Here is an 8,417-nt window from a genome sequence, read left to right as displayed (position 1 = left end):
ATACTATAATATTAAGACTAAATTTACTAATAATAGTTTAGTATATGACTATATGTAAATATCATACTACTAAAAATTTACAATATTACTACTATGTTGTTCTAAATTACTAATGTATAAATATAATAGCATGTAATACTAATGTATATATAATATACTATAAACACTAAGATGCATAATAACATCAACATGTAATATTGTAATACATATACTAATGGATAAACACTAATCTATAAATTTATAATAACATATAATACTAATGTATAATAACTAAAGTATTATTCATATCAATTTTATATAACAATATCTTGTATTAATTATATTTTTTGACCTAATAAATTCTCAACATATTCATTTTGATAAATATATTAGTAATTCTAATATACATTAGTATAATAATTAGATTTATGGCCTAATACTAATACTATTAGTAAACCACTTTAAGCCTATATATAAATTACTATATAAAGCACTATAGTATTAATTACTAATACTATATTACTATGTGATACTATTAACTATAGTGATATATTAGTATTAGACATTAGTATACTAATACTATCAGTGATATAGCTAGTGTAATATAATAATATTTATACTAATACTATTATATAGTTATACTAAATTAAAATCACTATAGCAAATATTAATATATAGTTATGCTAATCGCTATAACTAATACTAATACTAATATAGACTACAGTTATAACTTATAGTATTATAACTTATACTAATATATTATATAGTTATACTAAATCACTATAACTAATACTAATATAGTTATACTAATCACTATAATAGTGATATAGTATTAATATCACTATTAGTATAATACTATAATATATAGTATTAATAATAACTAATACTAATATAATTATTAGTATAACTAATATTTATATATATTAATATATATATCAAGTATAAGAGATTAGAGATTTATATATATATATATATCAAGTATATTAGTTTATTATTAATATTTCGGTGCTTTTTTTTTAATATTCATATATAATAATATATATCATATATTTTTTTTTATAAATTTTCATATATATATAATATATAAAATAGATTTATATTAGTTAGTATACTACTATACAATACGGCGTCGTTTCTATTGCAATAGGACTTTCTTTTTAATTTTTGAATGCATGTTATTATGTTACTTGTTTTATTTAGTTGTATTTCTTGTTATAATCAAAAGTTTAATTAATTTAGATTGTAATGTTGAGAAAATTGAAATTTAAAAGCTCACAAATTTTTTTTTTTAAAAAAAAGTGGGTCAAATATGAAGTTAAAAAAGATAAAAAAAAATAATAAAAAAATCCGACTCCGCTCCGACAAGTCGGAGTCGGAGTCGGAGCTGATTTTATATATTGCTAAACTTTATAAATATAAGAAGCACTCACAAAAAAACCAATAATCTAATTGTCAATAATATTATATAACATCCTAATATATAACTTAAACATTTATAATATAATATATTATATTGACAAACGTTCGAACGTAATAATAAGTACGTTCGAACGTTCTATGTATATAAGGCCAAAACCGAACGTCGAAACGCATTTCCCTGCCCGTATCCATCGTCTTCTCCGTTATTTGCCGCCACGCCGCCGTCACCGCCGCCGTCAACTCCGCCACAACCGTCACTAAAAGGTAGGCATTCATCTTTTATGCAAATAACATGTATTTTATTGAGATTTAGATTGACATTTGGATTGAGTTTGGTTTAAAACCGGATAAATATTACCGGATTTTCAACTTCATTTTCCGGCCACCACGACCAGTCATTGGCCAAATAGTCACCGTAGAAATGTTTCTTGAAGTGTATACTTCATTTACATGGTGACATTTCGGCATTTAGACCCTTGTAGAGAAATTTTCGAGATTTCAATAATGGCTGAGTCGACTCAGCCATTCTGCGTCGAAACGTTCGAACGTTTCACCAAGACATTCGAACGTACGACGTTTAAATTACCGAGCCGTTACGGCTTCCACGTTCGAACGTTAATCGTCTTACATTCGGACGTGAATATTATTAAACGACATACGTTCGAACGTGAATATTTACTTTCGCACGTAAATCACATACGGTCGGACGTTTAATTATAACATCCGAACGTAGTGATTTTCTACATTATTCATGCTTCGACGTTCGGACGTTCATATTTACGTTCACACGTAAAACAAATACGTTCGAACTTAAATTCGAACGTATTTGTTTACTGCTTATGTTCGAACGTACATCTGTACATTCGAACGTATTTGTTTTACGTTTGAACGTAAATTTATTTACATTATTTTACGTGCGAACGTATAAGTTAACGTCCGAACGTTTTTATCTTTAACGTTCGAACGTTAAAGATAAAACGTTCGAACGTTAATCCAGAGCATCTTAAAATTAATACAAAAAAATGCATTATTCTAAATAATTTTTTTTTCCTTTTCTATTTTCAGGATATGGCTCTTCCACTGCATACACGAAAACGAGGGAGGGAAGGAGCCACGTCGGACACTGCCCGTATCGGAGCTCGTACTGTTATGGTAGAGAGAGAGGTCTTAATTAATGAGTTCGACGAACTCTGTTGGCAGCAGACGAACCTAAGAGATGTTTTCCTCAGTAGAGGCTGGGGAAATATCTGCACATTGAGGGGGAAGGTATACCCCTCAATGGTTCAAGAATTCTATATGGGGATGTGTGACATGCCTCCGGATGCATCCTCTCACACCGTGACTGTACGCGGTGTTTCCATTGAGGTATCGGCAGATGTCATCGGCGAGCACCTCGGGATTCATCGAGGTGCTCAGACATTTACACACTCAACACCCCGTGAGGATGTAGGCACTTCTGCATCATCTACTGGCCGGGGATGTGAGCCAGCATCAGCCGATGATGCAGGCCAGTCAGAGGATGAGGATACTGGCGTCGAGGCTCGGGATGATGACCGAGACGAAGATTTCTACATCCTCACCGGGAGGGATCGCATGCAGATCGAGCGGAAGAACGCCTTCAACCAGAACCATCTGCTGCATTTCTTCCGCATGTTGCACCTTATTGTTGCAACAAATGTCGATCCTGTGGCTCATAAAACCACATTTAGTCGGCTTCGGGCACAATTTTTGATACGAGTGGCACGTGGAGATCCTATAGATTTGCCACTGCACATTTTTGAGAGGATCCGTTACGAGGCGAGCATCGTCTCCACGGATAATCTCCCATATGGTGTCCTCATCAGCCGACTATTACTTGCACGGGGAGTGCCGACCCAGCCAGAGGAGCGGGTCAAAGATCAGATGAGCCCCCTCGACATGACCACGCATCGGCGTAGCATTGGACAGGCGAGGGGACGTCAGCCACCCCCTGTAGAGGATCTAGTTCCTCCGACGCAGCCTGAGCCAGGTCATGTCGGGAGTAGTAGTCAGCATACGCCGAGTACATCTGCAGGAGATGTGCGGCCTGCTTGGGTTGATGCGGTCATCTCACAGCTGACTGCGCATATTGATCATAAGATCGATCGATCGCTCGAGGCTATATCGGCGTCTGTTGCCGAACTCACCCATCGTGTAACTATCCTCAACGACAAGGTTGATACCTTGACTGAGGAAGTACGGAGTTCGACTTTTGCGGATAACGTTATCATCTGACTGTTGTTTACTACGTTCTATCAATTTTTGTATTTTATTTTTAATATTTGTAACGAAAAATATTATGGAATATTTTTATCGTTTTTTCATTTCAATTTTTAATCTTCTTTGATGTTATAGTTTTCAACTTTAATACTAAATCACTGCATTTCAAATATATATAAATCAATAATATATATTTATATATTACAAAGTGTGTATATATAAATATATACAATTCAATTTTTTAGACTTGTTCACAAATTATGCACAATAAAAATACATAATTTTTAAATTAAAGTCATTTAATTTAAATTTACAATGAACGTTCGAATGTTATTACTTAACGTTCAAACATTGGTGCAAACATTTTACGTTCGAACGTAAAATTAATAACATTCGAACGGTTGCGCCAAAACATTTTACGTTCCAACGTAAACAGGCATAACGTTCGAACGTATATGTGACGTTTGAACGCATATTTCCCATACGTTCGAATGTAAAAAAATCTCATTCTATCTTTAGTGACGGTTTCCAAAAATTGTCACAGAAAATGCCTTTTAGTGACGGTCTAGGGACTGTCACAATTTCCCAACCGTCACTAAAAAGCAATTGTGTTGTAGTGACGTACATGCATGCATTATAAGCCAATTTTATTCTTTTCTGATCAATTGATCTTCCCCCCACTACAACAAATTTGAGATTTTGGGACGAAATTATTTAGGGACGAAATTTTTTTCATCCCTAAAAGTCATTTTTTGGGACGAAATTTAAATTTCGTCTCAAAAAATCGATGAATTTAGAAAACCGTTCGAACGTCAAAATAACCGATCGAACAGTTTTTTCTGCGACGAATTAAATCGTCTCAAAAAATTTTTCCCGTTCGAACAGTAAAATTTTGAGGATAATTACTTTATTATGGCGGGAAAAGTTCAAAAACGTTCGAACGAGAATTTGTTGTGTTCGAACGGAAAATATTTGGTGGCAAATCCTGGCAGGAAGCTTTCTAAACCGTTCGAACGGAATATATTTAGTTAGAATATATTCAAGCACCACATTTATACATTCGAAGGTATAATATTAATTTCGGTACGAAACTCAAAATATAAAAAATATCTATCATATATACAAATTCATTAATTAATTTTATGTAATTAATTTTAAAATATTTTAATGATTTCTTTTACGTTAAATAAGATTTTTAGTTAAATAACTATTATCAATCACATACATATTAATCAACCAAATAAAGCAATTTATCAAAATGCCATATATATTGTTCATAATTACAACAAAAGAAAATATAAATAAAAGATAAAAACTATTGTGATGCGAGGTCTCTACACACATCCTCGACTGCAGCTAATTGTGTCTCTACTTGTGTCAGTCGAGTACTAACTGTGACCTGAGTTGCATTATTGGCATTAATCGCTGTACGTAACTCATCAACCTCTGTAGGTAACCCAGAGACGGTAGCCATAATCTCTGTACGCAACTCAGACATGGCAGTATGCACTGCATCAATCACTGCTGATGTGTGTACGCTGATCTCAGCACGCAATATGTCAGCCATCTCCTCACGAATATATGTGCGTGATGTCTCAGCCTGTGTAGATGTCTCACCAGCCGATACTCCAGTATCTCCTGGCTGCCCATCTCTCTGAATCTCAGCCCTGTCAGGAACAGCTCCACGAAAACGAAATCTAGAGTGTCCCGTGCTCCGTGATAGGGTGGTGCTGTTGATCGGTGCCATCGAAAATCGGGAACGCTCGGCAGGTTCGGACACAACCCCAGCATGTAGCAAAAATCGAGTGATGAAGATCCCAAAGGGTAGTATATCTGTCGTAATGAACCGTGCCTCTGATCGGATCCTCTCAAATATATAACCAACGAGGTCGATCGGGATGCCACGAGCGACCCGTATCATAAATCTCGCTCGATCCATGCCGACCTCGATCTTGTGCTGCCGTGGGTCAATATTGTTGGCAATGATCAAATTCATAATCTTGAAGAAAGAAGATAAATCTGCCTGCCTAATACTCTTGGAGCCATCGTACACTGGAGCATCTGGACCAACAATCAAGTCTCTGACCTCGTGATCAGCAAGTGTCTATCAAGTTCGAACGTACAGGTTTACCCGTTCGAACTAACTGGTTAATACCGTTCGAACGTAAAACAGATCTAACTCGGCCATGGCTGAGTCAACTCAGCAGCCATGAAAATACTCAAAAATTAATCGATTCCGTGGTTTCTTCGACTAAAAAACAAAGTACTCTTCATTTCTAAACATCCTACGATAGATTTATGATATTCTACGGTAATTATTAATGAAAAAATGTAATTTAAAAAAAAAACAAATAAAACCATAAAATTATAAAATAAACGGTAAAATGAGTTTGAAAATACATACCTTTAGTTGGGAGGAAAAATGTTTGACGTATGTGCTGATCACGACGGCAGACGGCGGTGAATGTAGTGCGTTCAAACGTTTTCTCGCTTTTTCAAACGGTGGGGACGGCGGTGTGAGAGAAATCGCTGCCCGCGATAACTTATACGTGCATAACCGTTCGAACGTTAATAGTTAAAGTTCGAACGTTAATATAAAACCGTTCGCCCGTTACTATTTCACATTCGAACGGAAGTTTTGTAAATTTATCAAAAAATATATTAAATGTATACTATATTTATATTCATATAAATTATTATAATATATATACTATTATAGTAGATTATATATACTGTAATATATATGTAATATTATAATATATATTATAATAGTAGAATACTTTAAATGAAAGCATAATAACTTATAAAATATTTTCTTATAGTATAATTGTAATATATCATAATACTTTACTATCAAAGTGTTATATATGAGATATTAAGATATATATAGTACCATATAATAGCATGTAGTACTATATGGTATGAGTTTATACTTAACTAATATATGTCATATTACATATTCCATTATACTTTACCTACTAAAGTTATATATGATATTATACAACATATATACATAGAGTATAGCTTACTTATAATATACTATCATCTTATAAATTTCTCTAGACTTTATTATGTGACCTTAGTATATTTGGGGCTATATATATGTGAGTATATATTACTAATACATATGATCTTAATAATATATATGATAGTATAGGTCACTATATATATGATAATATATATTACTATATATACTATATAATTAGTATAGATTACCATATATATGATAGTATATATTACATTATATATGATAGTATATATAACTAATACATATGATGTTATAGTACTTTTCATTTAATAATGAAAAAAGTTATATTTAATCATAAAGGATATGTGTTCGAACGGTACTCATAAATAGTTCGAACACATATGTTAACATTTGAACGTAAAATAAAACATTCGAACGGACAAGGCAAATGGCGGGAAAACATCTCGCCAATTAAAGACAGCTGGATTACCGTTCGAACGTAATTTGTTATAGTTCGAACGGATTATTGCAGTGGTGGAAAAATATCCCGCCAATTAAACTATAGTATCATCTAATATGTCTACATATATTAATGTTGTTCTTTTTTTCAAAGGTATAATGAAAAAAAAATATAAATAAACATTTACAATACCGTTTGAACAGTTAGAAATTAAAGTTCGAACGATTAATTTTCGAGCGGGAATAATTCAATAACGTTCGAATATACTTTTTATACGTTCGAACGTGAAAATTAGGAGGGAATTTTCTCCCGCTTAATATTTTAACATTCGAACGGTTAGTAAATAACCGTTCGAACATGAAATGTTCTTCAAAAACACGACAGAACCTCACAATTTTGTTTCTCTCCTCCTGCGCTGTCGCTCCGTGTGGTCGCCTGAAGATTACCCTTCGCATCAGAGGTATTCTTTCTCAAACTAGCCCTTAAGCTGAAAAAAATTGTTCATCTCACTCCATTATTCTCGGATTAATACTTGTAGGATAGTTTGTGATTATTTTCGGATTATTCTCGGATTATTCTCGGATTATTTCCTTTTCATCTTCAAAATGTCAGGTATTTCTTTTAAAATAGAAATGTATGATTTGAACTTAATATTTTGCAATGTCAGAAAGTTGTATGCTTTGAAATTGGTGCTTGTGTTTGTTAGAGTTTGTAATTAATAGAGTTTTCGGCGTTGTTGAAGACAACTGGAATCTGGAACGAATACGTTCGAACGGATTAGGATTACCGTTCGAACGTATTCATTTTGTTCGAACATAGGCCATCATCGTTCGAACGGGTAATGACATTTCATCCATAACGTATACATAATACAAATAGTTTGGGATAGTTGTGTAAATTATATGTACTACTACCATTTAATATTGTTAATTCTAAATAAATAAAATTATTATTCAAATTAAAATAGTACTAAAATTTTAAATTAAAATATAAATTTTGGTAGATTTAATAATACTTAAATACTTAAAGATAAATTAATAAAATTAATATTCAAATTAAAATACTACAAAATCTTTAAATTAAAATAGAAATAGTTAAGATTTAATAATACTTAAATACTTAAAGATAAATTAATAAAATTAATATTCAAATTAAAATACTACTAAATCTTTAAATTAAAATACTTAATTATAAACATGTAAAACTAATATTTAAATTAAAATCTGGAATAAATATTGAAATAATACCTACTAATTATGTTTTTGTTGTATTGTTGTGTAAATAATATGTTGTTATTGTTTGACATATATTAGCATATTTTGTATTGTTTGTTCATTAAAATAAACCTTAGAC

This window comes from Juglans regia, unplaced genomic scaffold (genome assembly GCF_001411555.2).
Source record: "Juglans regia cultivar Chandler unplaced genomic scaffold, Walnut 2.0 Scaffold_678, whole genome shotgun sequence".
Classification (NCBI taxonomy): Eukaryota; Viridiplantae; Streptophyta; class Magnoliopsida; order Fagales; family Juglandaceae; genus Juglans; species Juglans regia.
The sequence above is the reverse complement of the archived record's forward strand: the minus strand, read 5'-3'. Positions refer to the sequence as shown.